Raw genomic sequence first — 22826 nt, forward strand, 5'->3', positions numbered from 1 at the left:
TAAAATCATTGGGGGAAGTGGCAACAAAACGACTATTGACGTTTGTGTGTAGAATATATGAGTCTGGCGACATACCATCTGACTTTCGGAAAAGCATCATCCACACAATTCCGAAGACGGCAAGAGCTGACAAGTGCGAGAATTATCGCACAATCAGCTTAACAGCTCATGCCTCGAAGCTGCTTACAAGAATAATATACAGAAGAATGGAAAGGAAAATTGAGAATGCGCTAGGTGACGATCAGTTTGGCTTTAGGAAAAGTAAAGGGACGAGAGAGGCAATTCTGACGTTACGGCTAATAATGGAAGCAAGGCTAAAGAAAAATCAAGACACTTTCATAGGATTTGTCGACCTGGAAAAAGCGTTCGACAATATAAAATGGTGCAAGCTGTTCGAGATTCTGAAAAAAGTAGGGGTAACCTATCGTCATATACAATATGTACAACAACCAAGAGGGAATAATAAGAGTGGACGATCAAGAACGAAGTGCTCGTATTAAGAAGGGTGTAAGACAAGGCTGTAGCCTTTCGCCCCTACTCTTCAATCTGTACATCGAGGAAGCAATGATGGAAATAAAAGAAAGGTTCAGGAGTGGAGTTAAAATACAAGGTGAAAGGATATCAATGATACGATTCGCTGATGACATTGCTATCCTGAGTGAAAGTGAAGAAGAATTAAATGATATGCTGAACGGAATGAACAGTCTAATGAGTACGCAGTATGGTTTGAGAGTAAATCGGAGAAAGGCGAAGGTAATGAGAAGTAGTAGAAATGAGAACAGCGAGAAACTTAACATCAGGATTGATGGTCACGAAGTCAATGAAGTTAAGGAATTCTGCTACCTAGGCAGTAAAATAACCAATGACGGACGGAGCAAGGAGGACATCAAAAGCAGACTCGCAATGGCAAAAAAGGCATTTCTGGCCAAGAGAAGTCTACTAATATCAAATACCGGCCTTAATTTGAGGAAGAAATTTCTGAGGATGTACGTCTGGAGTACAGCATTGTATGGTAGTGAAACATGGACTGTGGGAAAACCGGAACAGAAGAGAATCGAAGCATTTGAGATGTGGTGCTATAGACGAATGTTGAAAATTAGGTGGACTGATAAGGTAAGGAATGAGGAGGTTCTACGCAGAATCGGAGAGGAAAGGAATATGTGGAAAACACTGATAAGGAGAAGGGACAGGATGATAGGACATCTGCTAAGCCATGAGGGAATGACTTCCATGGTACTAGAGGGAGCTGTAGAGGGCAAAAACTGTAGAGGAAGACAGAGATTGGAATACGTCAAGCAAATAATTGAGGACGTCGGTTGCAAGTGCTACTCTGAGATGAAGAGGTTAGCACAGGAAAGGAATTCGTGGCGGGCCGCATCAAACCAGTCAGTAGACTGATGACAAAAAAAAAAAAACTCCTCAGTTGGCATCACGAGCCTGAGTGCACCCCGAAAAATGGCAACAGCGCATGGCGGCCCGGATGGTCACCCATCCAAGTGCCGGCCACGCCCGACAGCGCTTAACTTCGGTGATCTGACGGGAACCGGTTTATCTACTGCGGCAAGGCCATTGCCCATAGATAATAATAAGGGGTATTCAGTAAGTAAAAAGATAACTCGTGAAATTTTGTATCATCTTTCATGCTCGAAGTGTGCGTCCTTGTGGCACGGACGACTTCCAATCGTTATTGAGTTCCTCTCAACGTACGCTTTAAGGACCCCACGGCGACATGTTCGAATGCGTTGTGATTGCGTGTCTTTTAGTCCTGTAAGTCTGTAACCATGGTTCGGTACACTTTATCTTTTACACAACCCTATAGCAGTAGTCCAGTAGTGTGACGTCACGTGATCCTTGGGCCACCGATTCGGACTGTCTCGTCCAGTCTACCTATCTGGAAACTTTTCATTCAGAAATTGTCGGACATATAGGGGAGCATTGATCCCCCATCTTGCTGCGATATGACGTCAGGTTGCAGTTGTTTCAACTGTGGCACAGCGAACTATCGTAACATATCGAGGTAAACAGCACTGTTGAAGGTAGACTCCCTGGGAAACGAACACAATGATGCAGTGGTCCACTTCGGCGTCTGAAGCAGTTGGGCGACCCAAACTCTGTCTATTGGGAATATTGCCTGCTGCCGTAAACGATGTATGCCAAACACAAATTTGGTCGAGATGGCGGTTCCCTTCCATACTATGACAGAAAGTTTGGATGCATTTAGGTGTCGGACTTCGTACCGTGAATTAGGCTACGCACTGAGCTTTCTGTTGTGGCGTCCACAACTTTATTGTTATCATGCCACGTGCTGAAAACCAGCTATTGTTATCGATGGTATCGTCCAAAGATCACGGCGCCGTAACAAAGTCAGCACGATGAAGCAGATAACATCGTCCAGTTAGGACACACGTGTTAGTCATGTCCTAGATTGAACTGTCACTCTGAACTTCGTGAACATTGTACTTAAAGAGAAGAGTTTAGTAAATGTGTGCATGAAGTGATGCTTCAATATTCAGCGACAGTTGTAAATATTTGGCATATTCCTGTATCATTATTGTAATAAAGTGAACTAATATTTCATATGTTGTAGTTCCATTCCACCATCTCCCAGAGCAGTCAAAGAACATGTCGTTATACCAGAAGATTGTAGTTTCGCTAGGTTATAACATTATCTACTATAGTTGTAAAGCTATTAAAGTCTAAATTTGTAAAAAAATGATTCAAATGGCTCTGAGCACTATGGGACTTAACATCTATGGTCATCAGTCCCATAGAACTTAGAACTACTTAAACCTAACTCACCTAAGGACATCACACAACAGCCAGTCATCACGAGGCAGAGAAAATCCCTGACCCCACGGGGAATCGAACCCGGGAATCCGGGCGCGGGAAGCGACAACGCTACCGCACGACCACGAGCTGCGGACTTTAAATTTGTAAATATAATTTATTATCACCCTGTGTATTACGACAGAACTGTCGAAGAACACACGACGCACACAAAGAAAACATGAAAACATTTTCACACACAAACGAGCTATGATAAACTGGTAACACTCTTGAAATATATTAAATGCATGCGTCAGTTTGGTGTAGCACAAGCAGCATCAAGACAAATGTTAATTGCACGAACAGCAATGAGGCACATACTGCAGTGTGTGGTATCACTGGAGGTACTAGGACCGCTTTATAATTTTCTACAAAGACAGTGGAAGAAAAACATTATTATTAGTACAGATCGTTTTACTGCTTCTCAAAATTATCGCCTTTAAAATCTATATACTTCCGCATGCTATCATATGATTACATTTTCCCCCTCTTGGTGTTGGTACGTGAAAAATTTGGTTTTGGAAGTATTCAGCATCCTGAGAATAAAAGTCGCTGTCTAAACACTTTTTGTTTTGACGCAAGGGAACAAACAAAAAATGGTTCAAATGGCTCTGAGCACTATGGGACTTAACATCTGTGGTCATAAGTCCCCTAGAACGTAGAACTACTTAAACCTAAGTAACCTAAGGACATCACACACATCCATGCCCGAGGCAGGATTCGAACCTGCGACCGTAGCGGTCAAGCGGTTCCAGACTGAAGCGCCTAGAACCGCACGGCCACACCGGCCGGCGAACATACATGACATATAAGTCATGTGAACACGGCCAATGAGACATAAACTCGAGGTTTTTCTTCGTCAAATAATAAATTGTTTGACATCCTTTGTGACTGCTGGAATTGTCATGATGAAGAAATACCCGACGGTTACTGCTGTTTTTCCTGATTCCGTCGATGACCAGTGGCCAATACGGGTTGTATCATAATTAATAGCGGTAACGCATGTAGCTGTAAGTACACGGTACCAGAAGCAAAAGAAGTCTCAGTAAACGTTGGTCCGCAGACGAACCGTTTGTGAGATAATTCAGGTTTTGTGGTTATCAGCCACTACTGGCTTGATTCTGTGTAAACATCGCATGCCAGTCCGTGATGTGGTCTTTGTTTACAATTTCGAAACGCAGAGCTGTAAACAGAATGAATACGACAGTTCATTACTCACTCAAAACACCATTCATGCCAGTTGTTTACGGAGCGTCAGTTGTGTTGGAGGTAGCATGGAACATTGCTGTAACGAGGAGTATGCAGATACGCATTTCATGTATGATAGGTCTAATGACAATGCACAGGAGCCTGCAGGCCTGTAGCAAGAAGCATACTTAGCCCGAATGCAACCCAACAGTTTGACGTTTTGCAAGGGTGCATCAGTGTCTCCGAAAAACTGGGAGTTTTGCACATGCTGCCGGAGCGGGTAAGCATGCACGGATTACACCTGTGTTGCTGGAAAGAGTTGAACAGTCTCGAGGAAACTCGACAAGGAGACTTGCCAAACAAATTCCTGGAATGAGCCAGACAAGTTTGACATTAACATTTTATTTACAGATGAAGCAGGGTTCACTTGCGGTGTTGTGTTCTCTCACGTGTGGAGTCATCTAGGCTTCAACCCACATGCTGTGCATGAGCCTTTACACCGACGACGTTTCTCATTGAATGTGTGGTTAGGGGTACAAGAGTGCTATTGCACAATACAACGCAGTTCCTGCCGAGACCGAGACAAATTTAATTCGCTCCGAGAGAAATTACGCGAATAACTGAAGAAAGTAAAAGTCGAAAGATTAGAAAGTTGACTGGAAGATGTATATGAAACCATCAAGCTGTACTCTGATAAATGAATTTCCCTATTGATCAGGAAATGACGGATACCTCGTTGTCCACAATAGCAGGTCGGGGTGTCATGTCAATAAGCAAAATGTTTATTTTGCTTGTTTCCAAGGCACATAAGATCAGGTCAGCTTTCAGTGAGCGTACATTTTTCTTGCAACAGTTGTCGCAACAGAGACATAAAATTCATGTAAGCCCTCTGTCAAAATAATTGTTTTATTTCGTTTGCAACAGTTGTTCATTAAAGAAGTACATATTAAACAGCACATATGCACGATAAATTTCACAATTCACTTGTTTAATTTGTAATTCGTTGTTGTTGTTGATGAATATATGCAGCCTTAAATGAAATGTTCACTGGAAGCTTTGCAAACTTGTTTCGCCCTTTCTGCATAATCTCTGCTTGTGTTTTGCAAGTCAAACAATTAAATCGCAACACATGTTACTTCCACATCGTCGAGCGCAGACATGTTCGCTATGAGGGGAGATTTCTAACTGACGCTTCCAAGTCAAAAATATTGCTTGATGTTGTGACATTCTTTACTTTAGGAGGCGACGTGTACCGTGGTGGACAGATAAGTGCTGTTTAACAGACCAGGACAGACTTGCGCTCTTCGCGGGTTTAAATGCCTCACAGCCGTTCGAGTCGCGAGTACCAAAGCTCGACGCTTATTTAAGGAGAGCATGAAAAGTTCATGTCAAGCGTTCCTGGAGTCTTATCAATCGTTCTACTTGTTTTACAGAAGTATGGGAAGCCATCCGGAGAATTTCCGTTAAACACAGTCGTTCACCAATAGCAGCCGTGCTCAAACAGCGGTGTCTCCAAACAACGCCCAGAGACGTCGTTCAGACGCTGGCAGAGCATTTTGCAAAAACTACTGCCAACTAATGCTAGCGTCCGGTGTTTCGTCGCTGCCGTGCGACTGTAGAGAGGGGCAAGTTGGACTTCGGATACAACAATTCTGGGTGTTACAACTACTCATTCTCCATGTGGGAGCTGGAATCGGCGCAGCATCCAGTCGCGACCCAATCCGGTACTGCGTGCTTCGACGTTTGCCACCAGTGTCAGAGGAAATCCTTCTCGAATGTTTTACTTTCGTATAGCGGACAGGTCACTTTCCCAACTCGTGGAGAGAGGCAATTTTGATATATCTCATCAAACCAGGAAAGGACCTCACATGTCCTAATAGCTACCGGAGTATTGCCTTAACGAGATGTGTGGGAAAGACCCTGGCCTATTGTTACAGATCTGGCAACTCCTTAGCCGCTCTCAGTGTGGGTTTCAAAGACTTTGGTCTCCCTGTTGACAACCTGACCCTGCTATAGGCGGCTATTTAGCAGTTTTTCCCATGTAAACATCACTGTATTGGCATATTCTTTCATATCAGTAAAGCGTATGATACTATTTGGAGATACAGTTCTCGCGCAACTGCATCAGTGGGGCTTTCGTGGCCACCTCCCCAAGTGTCGTGTTCCACACGTGAAAGACCTGAAAACCAGAATCCTGAAGGCAATGAACGTCATAAAGTGCCTTAGCCACATGTCTTGGAGAGCAGACAGGGAGCGTCTGCTTCCGTTTTATAGAGCTTTCGTGCGTTCGCGGCTGGACTGTGAGTGGAAGGTTTATGGATTGATGAGGTCGAGGCCGAGGCCGCCTTATTTGAAGATCATTGACGCTCTCCACCATGAGGGGATTAGGCTGGCCACGGGTGCTTATAGGACCATCCCGATACCCAGTCTCTGGCTGAGGCTGGTGAATCGCCACTTACAATCCGACGGCAACTCGTCGTGGTGCGTTAGGCATGCAATTTCCTTGCAGTCCGAATTCACCTGCATACCATACTGTTGGTCGTCCACCTCTGGAGCGCTTTTCCTCCAGTCATCTACGAGCAACAAGGCCATTTGGGATCGGCGTGTGGCATGTGCTGGAGTCACTTGGAGTGGAGAAAATATTACTCTTAATCCAGGGTTTTAATCGTCTGCCACCGTGGTTATTGCAAGAGTCCAGAGAGATTTTAGATTTGGTGCAGTACAGGAGAGATTGCGCTTCTGCATATGTTTTAATACATTATTTTATGACAATTTAAATGAGCACCACAACTCAACCGCTGTCATTCCGGATGGGTCGAAATAGGGGAACTCCGTTGGCTGCTCTGTCGTTTTCCATGAGCCTGACCCCAAGGTCCGACAGCCTCGGTATTTTACTGTCTTTGACGCTGAATTATATGAGATCGTGCAGGCAGTGGAGCATGTGAGATGTGCTTCGAGTGCTAAATTCCTTGTCTGTTATGATTCTCTGAGTGCCCTTCGCTCTCTCTCTCCAGCGCGTGCACGTAGCAGATAAGGCAGTCCAGAACGTCCAGGACGTCCTCCTCCAACTACAACGGCTGGGAAAGGAGATATATTTCTTCTACTGGGTACCAAGGCATATGGGTATTGCGGGGAATGAAAGGGCAGATGTTTCAGTCAAGCGTGTCGTGATTCTCTGTTATTCCTGTGTGCCATCACCGTGCATGCTATTACCTCGCAGCTTAGGTACAGAATCATGCGTTGATGGCTTGACGAGTGGCTGGAAGTGACCGATAATAAGCTGCCCTGTCAGCCATGAAGACGGGATGAGGTCTTCGCATAGGCCGCAGTCCTCTGACGCATAGCTTCTTGCTCCAGCGTGGGGACCACCTAATGTGTGGTGCTTGCGGCGTACAGATCTCGGTGCGTCATATTTTACTAGACTGCATTTTATTTTCGGACGAGAGAGCAGCGGCGGATTTGCCGGAAGATCTGCCCCCTATTTTAAGTGACGTTCAGACGGATGTAGTGCGGCTTTCAAGGTTTTGTGATGTGTTGTTGTTCGTTTCCGAAAATGTTAGGGAGATATTTTTAATGTGTTAACTGGGTGACTGGCCCTTCTACGGTTTTCCATCTGTTTTATTCCCAGGTGTAGCACCTTCCATCCTTTCTCAGTTGGCGTGCGGCTCAATGCGAGTGTGGTGGAAATGAGTGAACGAGTGTCCTTTTATAGATTACCTCCTCATTGCGTGCAACAATTTTAAGGATTTTATTCACATTTTTTATGTTCATAAGTGTGAGGGCGCTGATAAACTTGCCGTCCAGAGACTGTAAGCTCCACACACACACAGACACACACACACACACACACACACACACACACACACACACACACATTAAGTCTCTATCAGGTTACCTTCCATTCAAAAGGCTGTTGCACGTAGCGGCTGTTATTTTGACTTGTAAATAATACATTTCAGCTATCAGTCGTCCTTTTGAAACTTTATTGGCAGATCTGGATTTCAGCTAGAAAGTAGCCATTGAATATTCAATGAACTGTGGATGAAGCCCGACCAACAGGCATTATATGCATTGATCAAAAATGATAGTGCATTGAGAATGGCTACTTTCTATCTGAAATCTAAATCTGCCAATAAAATTTCAAAAGGACGACTGATAGCTGAAATCTATCATTTACAAGTTAAATTAAGTCTTTGCATCGCCCTTACGCGCAGTACATTGACAGAATATTATTGTCAACAGTACAAGGCTGATACAAATGATTCATTCATTTTCAAAGTTCTATATTTTCCCAAGTATTACATGTACAAATAAGACTGATGCATGCATATAATCGTGAGCTCACAGTGTTTGTATTGTGCCTACCAGCTGGCGTATGAGTGCAGTGCACCGACAAACAAGAAGAGTTTTTTGTGTTGGGATATGCGAGATGTTTGTCTGTTACAGCAGTGCAGCGTGCAGTCAGAAGGAATTAAGGAAACGAACTGCCTTGTAAATAGATCGTTGTGTGTTGTTATCGACAGTTTGGGTTACTAGTTGTCTCTGTAAACAGAAAAGGCCTGTGCACCAATTGTGCCAGATAAAACAGTGGAGAGGATGAGGGAACGTTCCGCATGCAGTCTAAAGAGAAGCAAACGGTCCCTTCAAACTACGAACCTCGAATACCGCAGCAAAATGTGTGGAAGATCTTGCGACGGTCTTTTGCATTTCAAACAGCACTGTCTGCAATGTGAGGCACTGAACAGTCTCGTGAAATTGTGGACCATGAACTAGATTCGCCCAAGGTTAATGCTTTCTGTGCAGTGGCACAGACGATGCTGTGACGAATCTGTGAATAGCACCGCTTATCTTGAAATGTAGCAGTTGTGTTTGTTTCCAGAGCTGACTGCTGATTCCGAGAATATCATCTTCGCACAAGTCGGGGCGGATCGCCCGATTGAACGCCTTGTACTTTTTCCTATGGATGTACACTGAGGACAGTGTTAATGTACCCCCACTGGCAAGAACACTGGAACTGTTCAGAGAACGCATCAGTGCAGCTGTGATGATCAGTGGCAGGATGTATGGAACGACAGAACATTTGTAGAGCGCAAAATCATAAACTGTGAGTTCGCGGTTCTCCTAGTGCATCAGTCACATTTGTACATCCAATACTTTGGAAAATACAGAGTTCTGGCACTGTATTGTGCGTGTTAGTGCCCATTAACAATCAGAGTTTTTTTTTTCTTTTTTTCCCGTCTCTTTTGCCTATCACCAGCCTTGGGATAGACATTTTGTCAGCTCTGCCTGCTTGCAGCTGGGCCAGGCTGACGCCCTTGGCCCTGCGGAAGTGCGCTCCAGCCGGTTGGGTAATTAACGCGCCACGCCGGCACGCTGCCAGCTGCTCCACTCTGTGTGTGTGTGTGTGTGTGTGTGTGTGTGTGTGTGTGCAGCTCTCTGCAGCACTGCACTCTCCTCTGCTTGCACTGGCTGGGTGCTGGACATTTCCACCCCAGAACACAGTTACCAGAGTTCAGTCCCTCGTGCCAAATATCTCTCCCTTATTTTACATGTTTGCATTTGCTTAAGGCTACCCGGTAGTGCATTCAGTCATAGGTCTTCAATGTATTCGTACACACACACACACACACACACACACACACACACACATTTTGGTCATCTTTACGAACAAAATGATCCCTAAATCGTGATTTTATATCTCCAAGTGACACAGCGCCATCAAATCAGTCTGGTGCCAAAATCGGTTTAAGAATATTGGCAGCAGGGAAAAAAAACCCACAGAAATCATACTGTGTGACTACTGGAAAAGTTGACAATATTTCTGTGGATTCGTCGCCGTCAACAAATCGATGTTGAAGAAACAATACCGTCTGAATGTCTTTTCCGATTTTTCGAATTTGCCTAGGTCTGCCTTTCGTCTCCCCGGATTTGTCCTAGTTTTGAGGGCGTCCTGAGGGTTTTATATAAATTTTTGGACATGAAGAAATTTGATTGCTGAGCAGTAAACATATTATAATAAATTGTAATTAAAATTAACTGCCTGAGCAGTTAGTTTCGATAGTTATACGGCTTGGCACAAATTGATAGAGTTGTTGGTGTCCTTCCTGAGGGATATCGTGCCAAATTATGTCAAATTGGCGCGACAGTCAGTTTAGTATCCCACCGCTGTTTGGGGTGTCTCCAGATACGTCTTCGCTGGTGTACCGTTCGTCTAGCGACGGGTGCTTTTAGGACGAGTCCGGTGACCAGCGTCCTGGTGGAGGCTGGAGTCCACAACTGCTCGCCTGTTACTTTGCACATGTTCGTAGTTCTCCTGAGCATTCGAATCACCGTCTCCTTTTCCCACCCACGGCGGCTCATCTCCCGCATCGGCGGCCCAGGTCAGGGCTCACGATTGCGATTCGTGTCCGATCACTTCTATCTGAGCCGGCCGGAGTGGCCGAACGGTTCTAAGCGCTGCAGTCTGGAACCGCGCGACCGCTACGGTCGCAGGTTCGAATGCTGCCTCAGGCATGGATGTGTGTGATGTCTTTAGGTTAGTTAGGTTTAACTAGTTCTAAGTTCTAGGGGACTGATGACCTCAGAAGTTAAGTCTCATAGTGCTCAGAGCCATTTGAACCACTTCTATCTGAACTGGAGTCCTTCCCTGTACCACCTCCCACCAGGTCCATCCGCATACACCTCCATGGTGTACACCTAGGCCGCAGATTCGTCTGGACCTTTCGCATGACCCTATACTCCCGCTGCTCTCCGCTGTCACTTCCTCTCGATCCTTGACGTGTTCCGGGGCTCAGAAGTGGTCTACACAGACGGCTCGATGGCTGATGGTCATGCTGGCTTCGCCTACGTCCACAGAGGCCATACTGAACAGCATTCCTTGCCCGAAGACTGCAGTGTATTCACTGCAGAGCTGGTGGCCATATCTCTTGCACTTCAGTATATCCGTTCATGCCCTGGGGAGTCGTTTCTTCTGTGTACTGACTCCTTGAGCACCCTGCAAGCTGTCGACCAGTGCTACCCTAGTCATCCCTAGGCAGCGACCATCCAGGAGTCCATCTCTGCCCTGGAACGGTCCAGTCGCTCAGTGGTGTTTGCTTGGAACCCCGGGACACGTCGGAGTCTCAGGCAGCGAACTTGCTGTCAGGCTGGCCAAACAGGCTACGCGGAAACCGCTTCTGGAGATAGACATCTCTGAATCTGACCTGCGTTCATTATTTCGCCGCCAGGTTTTTCGGCTTTGGGAAACGAAATGGCATAACCTCCGTACGCACAACAAACTGCGTGTCATTAAGGAGACTACGAATGTGTGGAAGTCCTCCATGCGGGCCTCTCGCAGGGACTGACACACAACATATCAAAATTTGTGCAATCTTCGTGTACTTAAAAGTTGCGCAATACAACCGATATATATATATGGTTCGCATACTCGATGTTGCCTCGGGAATTACGAATTTTTAGTTGTTTGCAATGAAAAGCCTGTAAACACCGCGTAACTGCAAAAAAAAAAAAAAAAAATTTCTTCGAGGCTGTTCGCGGGCGCTGCTGTTACCTGTAGGCAGGTTTCAGCGCGAGGATACTGTAGAGAAATACAGGACGAACTGTTGAGGGTCGACGGTTGCTGCAATGGCTGCAGCTGTCAGTCGCTATCAAAAACTAACCCCCGCTTTCATACGGGCCCTGCAGGTAAGCAGCGGTTTCTTTCTTTGTGAAAAGCTCTACTTGTTAAACTGTATCCATTTCCTTCAATTCAAGCCTGGACGCAAGAACTGTTTCGCAGCACGTAACAAGCAATACTAACGTGCTGTACCTGTACGCACTTCCTGCAAATCGACACAGTCAGTTACGTGGTATTGTTTGTTCAGCGACGAGATAGTCTTCAGCGACGAGATAGTCTTCAGCTGAGTTTCTCCTTTACTTCATTGTCTACGGGACTTAAAACCAAATCTTTCGTCCCACACGGTATTAATAGTAACCTCAGACTTTCTGCAGGTGATGGCGTTATCTGTGGTGAGGTACTGCCTAAAACAAGCTACATGCATATTCAGTCAAATCTTGATAATATGTCAAAGTGGTGCAAAGATTGGCAACTCGCTTTAAACGCCGAGGAGTGTAAAACTGTCAACTTCACGAAACGAAAAAACGCGGTGTCCTATGACTATAATATCATTAGTCAAAGTTGGAGTCGGCTAACTCGTACAAATACCTAGGTGTAACACTTTGTAGGAATAGGAAATGGAATGAGCACATAGACTCAGTCGTGGGTAAAACACGTGGCACACTTCGATTTATTAGTAGAATACTGGGGAAGTGTAATCACTCTACAAAGGAGATTGCTTAAAAAACACTCGTGCGACCCATCCTAGACTATTGCTAAAGTGTGTGAAACCCACACCAAATACGACTAACACGGGATACTGAAAGTATACAGAGAAGGGCAGCACGAATGGTCACAGGTTTGCTTCATCCGTGGAAGAGTGTCACAGAGATGGCGAAGAAACTGAACTTGGCAGACTCTTGTATAAAGATGTAAACTGTCCCAAGAAAGTCTTCTTACAATGTTTCAACGACCGGCTTTAAATGATGACTCTTGGAATATACTACTATCCCCACATACCGCTCTTATACTGATCGCGAGGACAAGATCAGATTAATTACAGCGCGTACGGAGGCATTTAAACAGTCAATCTTCCCCCGCTCCAGACGTGGATTGAACGGACAAAAATCCTAATAATTGGTACAATGGAACGTACCCTCCGCCACTTCATCGTGGTTTGGAGAGAACAGATGGACATGTCTTTGGATAGTTTGGCGCTGTGTTGGGAATCACAATAAGATTCTTTATCCACAGCGCCCAACGTCACCATGACGACTACGAATATTCTGGGTGGATCTTTCGAGTTCCATTGCCGTTCGCTGTGTTCTTCGTAGCCAGTTGCACGTGTCGCCAGTTCCACTGCGCTTTAAACAAGAGTTACGAATCGACGTTTTTATTGTGGACAACCTTACCAATTAATCGTAAACTTCTTGCTGTTTGAAAACTACAGAACAGCCGTAGAAGTGCACTAACTTGACTGGAATTGTGATTGGCCAGCTGTCTTGCTACCATTGACGCCCCATGTCGTCGGTAAAGGCTTAAGTTAATCACTTTACTCAGATATTGTACCATCTTTGCTAGTGTCGCAGTGAACACAAACATTCAACACCGTCAATCTAATGAACTCAAACGATACAGAACTTGAGCATGCGTTCTTTCGAAAGAGTGAGCTTGAGCTCTGTAATGGTTTGTGGATACGGGTTTTAAAAACTAATTGTATTGTATGTATTTCGTTCATATGGATGCACCATATGAAATTCTTTGTTTTGGACAGTTTATCTCAGATGGAAATGTATCTAGTTTGGAAATGCATTCGTTTCTATTGAAGGAGGTATTTCACAATGAAGTAATAGGTGGAAGTCGGAGGTGAATGAAGAAGGGGTTTCTTAAGTCTTTATGGAACACGCACCTTATTCACCAGAATTAGCAATCTCCGACTTTCAGCTATTACAACATGTAAGGAATAATATGACTAGAAAACGTGTTTGCCGGTAATTTTCAAATTGTTAGGAAATGAATGCGTCAATTCCAACGTCTCGTAGTTTTCTTTTAGGCGTAAACGTGAAGAACATTTCCAAACAGCAACCTCAGATGAAAACATGAAACTGCACATTATTGTACTGAACGACAGGAAATTAAAGAAGTGTGATAGTGTTGATACCACATGCATGTAAGCAGAAAACGTGAAGAACTAACAGTGAGCCATAGTTCTGCAAGACGGGTCTTACGTTATTGTGTTGAATGCTGACCATAAAGAAATAAGATGTGGAATCGAAGTGCTCAACAGCGTTCCAACCGTTACGAAAGGAATCGAACTGATTTTATGCCCCTGCTCATTACTGTATACTTGGCACGGTTCCACGACTTCATGACGGAAACGAAACAACAAAGCAGTGGAGGGAAACCGGTGCACCTGAGAAGAAAACGATACCTAACTTCATATTTCAGAAACGTTGACGGGTGTTTTGGGTACGTAGATGAGATTCTTTTTCTTGGTTATCTTGCAAAGAGTACAGCAATAACTTGGAATAACTACATATGTACGAGGGCAGTTCAGTAAGTAATGCAACACATTTTTTTTTTCTCGGCCAATTTTGGTTGAAAAAACCGGAAATTTCTTGTGGAATATTTTCAAACATTCCCGCTTCGTCTCCTATAGTTTCATTGACTTCCGACATGTGGCAGCGCTGTACGGAGCTGTTAAAATGGCGTCTGTAACAGATGTGCGTTGCAAACAACGGGTAGTGATGGAGTTTCTTTTGGCGGAAAACCAGGGCATCTCAGATATTCATAGGCGCTTGCAGAATGTCTACGGTGATCTGGCAGTGGACAAAAGCACGGTGAGTCGTTGGGCAAAGCGTGTGTCATCATCGCCGCAAGGTCAAGCAAGACTGATCTCCCGCGTGCGGGCCGGCCGTGCACAGCTGTGACTCCTGCAATGGCGGAGCGTGCGAACACACTCGTTCGAGATGATCGACGGATCACCATCAAACAACTCAGTGCTCAACTTGACATCTCTGTTGGTAGTGCTGTCACAATTGTTCACCAGTTGGGATATTCAAAGGTTTGTTCCCGCTGGGTCCCTCGTTGTCTAACCGAACACCATAAAGAGCAAAGGAGAACCATCTGTGCGGAATTTCTTGCTCGTCATGTGGCTGAGGGTGACAATTTCTTGTCAAAGATTGTTACAGGCGATGAAACATTGGTTCATCACTTCGAACCTGAAACAAAACGGCAATCAATGCAGTGGCGCCAGACCCACTCCCCTACCAAGAAAAAGTCATGGTTACAGTCTTCTGGGACGCTGAAGGGGTTATTCTGTTCGATGTCCTTCCCCATGGTCAAACGATCAACTCTGAAGTGTATTGTGCTACTCTTCAGAAATTGAAGAAACGACTTCAGCGTGTTCGTAGGCACAAAAATCAGAACGAACTTCTCCTTCTTCATGACGACGCAAGACCTCACACAAGTCTTCGCACCCGAGAGGAGCTCACAAAACTTCAGTGGACTGTTCTTCCTCATGCACCCTACAGCCCCGATCTCGCACCGTCGGATTTCCATATGTTTGGCCCAATGAAGGACGCAATCCGTAGGACGCACTACGCGGATGATGAAGAAGTTATTGATGCAGTACGACGTTGGCTCCGACATCGACCAGTGGAATGGTACCGTGCAGGCATACAGGCCCTCATTTCAAGGTGGCGTAAGGCCGTAGCATTGAATGGAGATTACGTTGAAAAACAGTGTTGTGTAGCTAAAAGATTGGGGAATAACCTGGTGTATTTCAATGCTGAATAAAACAACCCCTGTTTCATAAAAAAAAAGTGTTGCATTACTTATTGAACTGCCCTCGTATTTTGGACCAACTGGATGAAAAAAAGGTATTTCATCATGACGATACATCTATGTATGGAAGTATAAGTGGGAATCGGAGATCGCCAAATCTGGTGAATAAAGAGTCTTTACGGAACACGCACCTTGTTCACCAAACTTGGTAGCCTCCGAATTCCACGTGTTACCACACGTAAAGAAAAATATGACCAGAAAACATATTGATTCTAACGATGAATTTACGGCAGCCGTAGATGGAAACTTGGAAGACTTTCCACTATCTCATTTGAGCGATGGAATGTACTCATTTACGCTCGATTCGTGCATTGACCTAGAAAGGCGTTACGTCGATAAATAAATGCAACAATTAATTTGAAAACACATACTCTTACTGCCACGGGAACAAAATTTTCTATTTGTATACGTAAGGCAGACTGCGACAAGAAAGACACGAGTTGTCTGCAGAGCGGACAGCGGACGAAGCGTGTCGGGCACGGAAATACATACGGGGCTTCCGCCGACCAGCCCAGAGGCGCCGGGCCCGGGCGGCCACGCCCCTACCACGTGCGCCACTCCACGTGTGTGTGTGTCTGCCTGTCTCTGTCTGTCTGCCGCACGGCCGACCACTAACCTTGGTAAAGTTTGTACGCTCATTCTGCTGTTGATTCGTTTAATTGACCTGCGGAAGAAATTCACGGGAGAGTGAGCATTGTTCTCCGTCCGGGACCAGTTTTCGTATATTTTCGCCAACGCTCGGCTCACCTCGGATTTTCAACTGACGACACAGACCAGTGTTTTACTCACTCCGCGCTTGCGTAATGAAATTTCACCGTCGCTAGATTCAACAGCAGAGAGAAACATGTTTCCAGTCTGAGCGTGACGTTATTGGTTTACTTGCGTGCGGGGGGGGGGAGAGGTGGTTTGCGCGCGTGGTGTTGGTAATAGGCGACAGTGGCAAGTACTTGTGAAATATGTCCATTTGAACAACGGCAGCGGGGTGCAGTTTATATCGGTACGTCGCCCCATAAACATTAACGTCACGGACGCTATGACATTATGCACGAGCAGCGGTCGTGTCGCGGTACTTGACGAGACTGCCCGACAACTTAACGTAGTACTGGTTGGTTATAAAGTGCTGCTACTCACAGCGGTCCAGTTTCGATTGTAATTGTCGTATAGCAGCGAAACTTTGTGATATTCTAAGGCATTAATGCGGAATTGATTTACGCTGGAAACAAATAGTATAAATTTTGGCCACCAGATGCAATTCTGGCGCTGTGAATGCAAGAAAGATGTGTAAAAATGTTTGCATATTTAATGGATTAGGAACAACGAGACATGGGCAGAGAAGATCAAGCAAGTGAGAAAAGCAAAATGTTGATTTTAGTACTAACTGCTGCTAATGGGCACCGGAGCCGTCGACGAGAAGCTGTTGAGCGCCAGATTTGCACCTGGTGGCCAAAATCGGGGCTAATTTTTTTTTCCCAGGGTAAACCAGTTCCACATTAACGCATTAGTATAGCTGATTACAACCCACACTGGATCTCCGTGAGTAGCTGCACTTTAATTATTATTATATAATTATATATTAGTTATAACCACCCGATATGTAAATGAGGCCTATGCGTCACCAGAGGTTACCGACACCTGTTATGTCGTAACAGCGGGTGCTTAAGTGAGCTGTGGAGAACAAAAATGGCCGGCCACGGTGGCCGAGCGGTTCTGGGCGCTTCAGTCCGGAACCACGCGGCTGCTACGGTCGCAGGTTCGAATCCTGCTTCGGGCATGGATGTGTGTGATGTCCTTAGGTTAGTTATGTTTAAGTAGTTCTAAGTTTAGGGGACTGATGACCTCAGCTGTTAAGTCCCATAGTGCTTAGAGCCATTTTTTTTTAGAACAAAAATGGAACGTTAGGAAAAGCTAATGATCTGACGCTGTAATGGAATAAGTGTGGCGTTATGATGATGGGCATAGTGGGCCCAAACACTCATGACAATGAAATTAAGCTAATTATTTGTGGCTGACTGCCGTCTCTCTCAACGATTTTAATTGAGTAACAGCCGCTGAGTTCTACAAGATCCGACGTGGATGGCATAATAGATTATCGTGTGCAAGAAGTAGCGGAGGCTGAGCAAGGTAAGTTTCGTAATGCAAGCTTGTCGTACTTGTTTGCTATAGAGTGCGTCGCTGCCGCTTCAAAAGACAGACAATGGCAGGTATTAGTGTGGAAGTGTATTGTTAAGTAGGTCCGCCCACTGCTGCCGGACACGTGCTCCGGTTGGGGAAGAAAAAGAAGGTGCGTAGCGCTGGCCGGTTTACACAGACCAGGCGGACGGCAGTGTTTTATGCGATCGATGCAGCTCTTTCTGTTCCCGAGTCTTCTCCCGGGTCCGTACGGAAGTGGTGCGCTCCCTAATTGTCTTCCCAGCCAGGCTAGCACAGGCAAGATTAAATCTTAGGACACAAGAACAAAAAAATAACTGCCCCCGCCGTCAAGTTGAGATTTTAATTTTGCGCCTGAGAGCCGCTGTCACCAATAACCTACCACGCTGCAGAGCGGCATTGCGGGACAGCAGGATCCAACCGCGGGAACCAAAACGCTCTGTTTTATATACGGTACTTGCGGACCTGGCAGTGCTTCGCAATTGCTAAATATGTATAGGAATTGCAGATACGTCCTAATCTGCTTCTCCCCTCTTTCTGCACATCTCCTCCTCCTCCGCCTCTACCCCGCCCCGCTCTGACCATATCCTTCTTCCCCTTTCCTGTCCATTTCCTGCACCACCCACCCTCTCCATCTCCTCTTCTTCCTCTCTCTGAATTTCGCTATTGTTATTGCATACGAAACCTTGATTCGGAATTAAAGTAGATTAAAATGAATGGGTTAATCGGTTGCGATAGTTGGTATACGGCGTATAAAACAGACTGTGTGTAAGGATAGTAGCTTCAGTGACAACATTTCGCATGCTTTTCATCTGCGAACGCGTAGGATTGCGTTTCTGCCGATTCATATTCCGTAGTAGATTCTGATCATAAGCTGATAAGCCATAAATACAACTTTTCCTGCATTCTATTAAAACCGACTGCAAGGAAGGAAAGAAAACAGCACATTCTCGTGTATACGATTTTTGTTTAAAATTATATCTTAGAAACATATGTAGGTGAAACTGTTTGTTGTAATGGTTTTAATGACCTGCTATCTTAGTTGAAACTGACTGCGAGAAAGACAACGAAATCAAATGGCACTAAGCACCACAGTCTAATAGAACAGTCGCGACACACACTGCTGTAAAAGTTGTTGCCGTTTGACAGGTGGAGCGACACTAGCGCTCCAAGCGGCAGGTAAGGTGAACGTCAGATGCGTCGTAAGCATAATGTTTGTTTGCATCCATTTCCTACGTTATTTCCGAATTATTCGAGTTAGTTTCTTGCCTCCAAGAGTTTGTGTAGTATCAGAAGGCATATATGTTTCTAAAAATGATTCTAAAATAAGCGCAAGTATGGACAAAAACCATGAATATAGTGGCAAGCTACAACACATTCGTGAAGAAACACTTGTGACATTGGACAGAATTGCAGCTTACCACGTCGATATCAAAAGAATATAAACACACAGAATCACATGTAAGAAGCACAGACATGTACCTCTACATGCAAAAGCGATGGACAGCTCGTTTATCGTTCTGTAGGCCTACTGTGTTTGTCATTGTCACTTGTTTCCACGACCTTCATCTTTATATTATTGTAAGTGGAACAAGCAACTGACAAATAGTGGGAGAAATATGCTGAAAACATTATAATGACCTGATTATATTACATTTCAGGCAAAACCAAATATTTGAATAATTTTCAAACAGTCTGTCTGTAGGCACTTTCCTTGTCCCATAATAGTTTCGCTCGAAGTCTAGCGATCTGCACATTCTGACACTACACACGCTTTTGTAAGACACGAACAGCTGCACTTAATCTAACCACTTCATCGTCAAAGCAGGTCTGTGTTGATGATTCTCACGAATCTGGCACTAATACATGGAGAGTTGAACTGGCTGCTTCTGTGTCATAGGACTGTTTTACAGCTTTAAATTGACGGTCGAACCTTTGTGGCAGTTTCCTCTTCATCGTCAGTTGAGGTGCCTTATTTGGAATGTCAAATAGTGTGAGTACTGCATTCCACACGAGTTTGTTATTGTCTGCGTTCATGAACTGGTTTTGTTCGAAATGTAGCGAACAAAACCTAATATTATTATACAGGTAAACCGGGACTTTCTTCATAAGGTCTTCTCGTCTGCTATTAACTAGCCATTTTTTGCTCCTAAAACGAAACATTCATCATTTATACACATACAGTTTGCAAGTGAATCCTGACGATACACTTTAGTAACATGATGGTATATACCTCTCAGGATCCTTAGGAAACCTGAAAAAGACAGCTGTGGTGTCTTCTTCCTATTGCTGCTGCAATTTATTGCGCTACAAACGCTCCCGATGGTAGAAACCATTGTGTAAATCAAAATAAACAGTCACTATTCGATTTCACGATCGCGCCGAACTCACAGTTCAACCTACCGGCCGCTTGGGGCGCTGCTGGCGCTGAAGGCAACAAAATCAAGGCGAAGTGTCGCGACTGTTACGTTAGACTGTGCTAAGCACTATGAGACTTAACATCCGAGGTCATCATTCGCCTAGACTTAGAACTACTTAAACCTAAGTAACCTAAGGACATCACACAGCCGGCTGGGGTGGCCGAGCGGTTCTAGGCGCTACAGTCTGGAACCGCGCGACCGCTACGGTCGCAGGTTCGAATCCTGCCTCGGGCATGGATGTGTGTGATGTCCTTAGGTTAGTTAGGTTTAAGTAGTTCTAAGTTTTAGCGAACTGATGACCTTAGAAGTTAAGTCCCATAGTGCTCAGAGCCATTAGAACCATTTTTTGACATCACACACATCCATGCCTGAGGCAGGATTCGAACCTGCGACCGTAGCAGCAGCGCGGTTCCGGACTGAAGCGCCTAGAACCGCTCGGCCACAGCGGCCGGGAAATACAACGAAACCGCACATTTTCACAGTGCAGCATTTCCTTTCTTGTAGTCGGTTTTAGCACTTTGTTGTTTTAAAACAACAAATAGCCTATCAGTAAAAATGGATAATTTATTCAAAAGAAAGAACTCCCCAAATTGAGCAAGTCAGTAACGTGTTGATCCATCTCTGGCACTTATGCAAGCAGTTATTCGGCTTGGCATTGATTGATAAAGTTGCTTGATGTCCTGCTGAGGGATATCGTGCCAAATTCTGTCCAATTGGAGCCTTAGATCGTTAAAATCCAGAGAAGGTTGGAGAGCCCTGCGCATGATGCCCCAAATGTTCTCAATTGGGGCGACACCTGCCGACCTTGCTGGCCACGGTAGAGTTTGGGTAGCGCGAAGACACGCACTAGAAACTCTCGCTGTGTGAAGGCGGGCGTAATCTTGCTGAAATGTAAGACCAAGATGGCTTGCCACGAAGGACAACAAAACGAGACGTGGACGTACCGCTGTGCTGTGAGGTTACCGCGGATGGCAACCACAGGGGTCCTGCTGTGAAAAGGAATGGCGCCCCAGACCATCACTCGTGGTTCTTTGGCCATATGGCGGGCGGGCGACAGTCGGGTTGGTATCGCACAGCTGTCCAGGGCGTCTTCGGCCTGGAATCTCATTGACTGGAGTAGAATTGGCTTCAGTGATGAGACCCCATGAACAGCGAAGACGTGTCTGGAGGCCCCCCGAACTGTGGTGAGATATCAGCCTAACTCTCGACCGCCTTTCGGCACGACGAGTAGGAGTGATGGTCCGGGGTGTGACATTTCTTTTCATAGCAGGACCCCTGTGGTTGTCGTCCGCAGTACTCTTAGAGCACAGCAGTACTTAGACGATATTGTACTCCGCGTTTTGTTGCCGCTAATGACAAGCCATCCTGGGCTGAACATTTCAGCGAGATAATGCCTGCCGCACCGGGCGATAGTTTTTACTGCATGTCTTCATGTTTGCCAAACCGTTCATTGGCCAACAAGGTCGTCGGGTCCCTCGGTTGGAGCAGTACGGGCAGGACTTAAACCAACCAGCCCGGGAGTTCGACGATCTAACGCACCAGTTGGACAGAATTTGGCACGATATCCCTCAAGAGGACATCCAACAATTCAGTCAGTCAATGCGAGCCGAACAACTGCTTGCGTAAGAGAGCCAGAGGTGCACAAACGCCTTGTTGCTCAATTTGTGAAGCTCGTTCTTTTGAATAAATCATCCATTTTTTCCGAAATTGTAACCGTTTGTCTGTCTGTACATATACATCACATGTACCGATTTCCGTCCCATTCGGTTAATTCCTTCCAGGTGCGTCGTTTTTTCTTTGTTTTAGAGTGTATTGTGTATATATTGTATATAATATAAAATATAAATAGCCGTGTCCGTCCCAGTACTTATTAGAGTATCGTGTAAAACATTGAAGTAAATCGAAGAGCTTTTCGAGATTTCTATTAACAACGTTGCCTGCTTGTATATAAAATGTGTGTTTATATACATTGTATATTAAAAATATGTAGCTAATGTTTATCCAAACGTTTATTAGACTTTCGTGTGAAAGTCTGAAGTAATTCTGTCAAGGACGTTTCGAGATTTTTGGTAACAAGCTTGTCTTTAGGTAACAGTGTGGATTAAATATTATCAATTTTGCACCGGCGATTTTATGTAATCACAAAGTATTTGTTATCGACTCGAAAATAGAAGGAGCAGGTTCAAGTTCCTTCATTTAGGGTACGTTCGGGAGAGTTAGACCGCATTTTTTCCAGCATAAAATTTGAGTCTTGCTTAACTTTTTCTCTTACTTCTGACAGCATGTTCGTATAGTGTGTCATGTAAACTTAAGTGCAATATATTATGGAGGCACTGCCACTTAAAATACAAGAGATATGATAAAATGGAAAATAAATATGCGTGTTCCATCTCAACCATAGGTGTATGGGTGAGATGCACCAATGTACTAAATGAGAGATGGACCGTATAAAAATGGCTATACATGTAGAAAAGAGTGAATGAAAGTTACATAGTTTTATCTGAAGGTGTGTTGTAATGATCACTGAATTATACTACTATATTTTTTAGTCCAAAACCAGTTTTATAGGTTTATTATAAATCTTAATTGAACATAGACTTTTTTAATGAGTTCTTGGTTTTGTTAAAGCGTTAGCCAGTCTTTCTCTCAGAACAGCAGTTACACTTATTACCAAGTGTTGAACAATATTCATGTGACCATAGATAACAGGAAACACGTTGAATCCAATCGTCATTTGTATTAGTTTCGTAATAGATTCCGCGACACCCAACTCATTCATCTCCATCCAATTCATCAAAGTTATT

General features: G+C 44.8%; 1 protein-coding gene and 1 pseudogene across 1 annotated transcript in view; one reads left to right on the plus strand and one right to left on the minus strand.

The window, feature by feature from the left end:
- Positions 1 to 22826, plus strand: part of LOC126259306 (uncharacterized) — a 778502-nt gene that overhangs the window by 688237 nt on the left and 67439 nt on the right. The gene's annotated exons all lie outside the window — the stretch shown is intronic.
- Positions 1457 to 1574, minus strand: LOC126261325 (5S ribosomal RNA; annotated as a pseudogene).

The sequence above is a fragment of the Schistocerca nitens genome, chromosome 5 (genome assembly GCF_023898315.1).
Source record: "Schistocerca nitens isolate TAMUIC-IGC-003100 chromosome 5, iqSchNite1.1, whole genome shotgun sequence".
Lineage (NCBI taxonomy): Eukaryota > Metazoa > Arthropoda > Insecta > Orthoptera > Acrididae > Schistocerca > Schistocerca nitens.